Genomic DNA, 2489 nt, shown 5'->3' with positions numbered 1-2489 from the left:
TAAGAAAGAGAAGAAAGGCGTAGATGATAAAATTAATATTGTTTTTGATTAAAGAATTGTTTGATATTATAGTAATGATTATGGTTTAATGTTTTTTATTTTAAAATATATTAAAATATTTTTTATTTTTAAAAAATTATTTTTAATATCAATACATTAAAATAATTTAAAAATATAAATAAATTTAAAATAAATAAAATAAAATTTAAAAAAACGCAATTTGCAAAACGTTTCAGACTCTAAATGGAAGAATGATAGCCTCACTCTTTCTCGGGAAGGTTACTAAAAAGGATGGGGTGAGAGAGGTTCGAACTCTCGACCTCAGGATAACTCAGAAGCTATGAGACCTACGCGCTAGCCAACTGCGCCACCACCCCTGACATTAGTGCCAATGAAAGATATAATATAAGCCATATCAAATTTAATGCTCAGCTGAGTCCTAAAACACCTTAAACACAAGCCCCTGACCTTGCTTCCTTCCGAAATGGACGGGTCAGTCACCGTTTTCTCAGTTCCCGCTAACAGACAGCACGTAAAAATAAACACCGCGCATGTCTCTATCAAATCACAATTCACAAAGACAGAATTTCCACAAAATCTATCTTAGCCAACTGCTGCATTTTGAAGAGGTACCTTTTAATTTCTCTCTTTCACCCAATTTATTCATTTCTTGAGCTCTGAACAGCGACCCCTTGCTATTAATCAAAGCATCTTTTATTTTGTTTCTATTTTGTTTTAAAAAACCCTTATTTTCTTGTCCTTGAATCTAAAATTATGTAACGTGCTTGGATGGGAGGGATCTCTTATGATTCAATGAAAATGGGGGAAAACTTGAGATGAATTGGAGCTGGAATCCATCTGTTGCTCCTCCACATGGTCCATAACACGCCTTCAATTGGAGATATATATAAGGTAAATGAATAAATTGTCTCTGCCAATGATTTTTCTATAATGTTACTTGATGCGCTACCATTGAGTATACATTACATTTAGTACATCAGCTTATAAGAAGCAACTGATGAATCTCTGTTGTAAAGCTGAATCATTCGCTTCTATGCTTGACTGCTTACCTGTAATGTATATATCCTTGTGCTTTTGTAATCCAAAAATTTTAATGCGATTAATGTCTATTATGTGTGGTTTTAGGTGATGATCATCTTATGTCTCTGAGGCATCTAATTTCGTGCTGTAAAGTAAACTGCTAATAACTTTGTTTGAATGCTTTTGTTTATGATGTACATCTTCATGTTTTCACAATTGAAAAGTCGCTGTCTGATGGGCATCCATCGTGTGCATGGGGTCTTGAGATTGACTTTGTATCTTGTGTCTAAGATCTCCAAGGGCATGTCATTTTTGGAAAAATATCCTGGATGCAATGCTTCATCAGTTTGGATAGATGCCGAGGAAAAGGCAAGTTTCTCTCCAAGTATCACGCAAATGAAGTCACTGAAAATGAGTTCTCTTTGCTCAAATGTTTGAATGTTAGTAGGTTGTAATAAGCTTACGTGTATTCCTCCAATTGAATAGTGTGGTGTTGCATGTACAGATATTGCAGTCCTTTCTCCATTTCTATGATCAAATAGATAATGGAACAATAAGCTAAATTGCAGGTCAGAAACATGAATTGCTTATAAAAAATTATGAACAAGGCCATAGCTTGATTTCCTTCTAATTTATTTATTTTATGAATTTTTTATGCGGTTGATAATTGTTATACAAAATGGATAATGGGCGAATTGTGAACTCTTCTGTAATACAAGATGGTTTTATGATGAAAACTGATGATGAAGAAGAGCCCTCCAAAATCCATAATGACATTATCACTAATCGTTGAAAGAACCGTGAATGGCAACATAGATACAGGGCCTGAAAACGCCTTGAAGCAGATATGAAGTAGGGCTCTGTAACAAACCAGCTACCACCATCACAAGTAGAAGTGGAACTGAATGGGCATCATAATAGTTGCATAACCCCTATTCCCTGTAAAAGAACTGGAAAAAAGATGCAAGAAGAGCTCGTGCATATAGGCATATGGAAGAAACACGTAATGCTTCTGCTATTTCTGCATTGCCCTTAAATATTGAAAGTCAGACAGTATGCTTGGCCAATGCAGGAATGACAGGGGCACCACAAGAGAGGAAAACTCATTCGGAGAATTCTGTTAGCTTGTGGAGTGGTGAAACATATAATACCAAGCTGGGTCGAAGAGATTGGAAGGCAGAGGCAAGTAAAATAAATAAATAAATGTGTTTGTTGGGCTTAATGAATTTGCAGAGACATTTTGATCAGCAGGTAATGATTGTGGAGAGTAGTGAGTTCTGATGGCCCACTAATCTATACTGTGTTGAAGTGCAGATTGTCTAGACATGGATTAGGAAATTTTATTGTCTTTTTCTGTTTTTGTTACTTTCGCAGCTTCTGCGATTACAGGTAGGATGGGAGAGCGTCAAAAAAATATAGCCAGCAAGTTAACAAGTGCTTACCATCAA

At 35.6% G+C, this 2489-nt stretch overlaps 1 non-coding gene across 1 annotated transcript; it reads right to left on the bottom strand.

Annotated features, from left to right (window-relative positions):
* Positions 1-292: 292 nt before the first annotated feature.
* On the bottom strand, positions 293-377 carry TRNAM-CAU (transfer RNA methionine (anticodon CAU)). The gene is given in 2 exon segments: positions 293-328; positions 340-377. It is a non-coding gene; the product is annotated as a tRNA-Met (tRNA).
* Between the last annotated feature and the right edge of the window lie 2112 nt (positions 378-2489).

This window comes from Populus euphratica, unplaced genomic scaffold, assembly GCF_000495115.2.
Source record: "Populus euphratica unplaced genomic scaffold, PopEup_1.0 scaffold49.1, whole genome shotgun sequence".
NCBI lineage: Eukaryota > Viridiplantae > Streptophyta > Magnoliopsida > Malpighiales > Salicaceae > Populus > Populus euphratica.
Note: the sequence above shows the minus strand (reverse complement) of the source record. Positions and strands in the feature narration are given on the sequence as shown.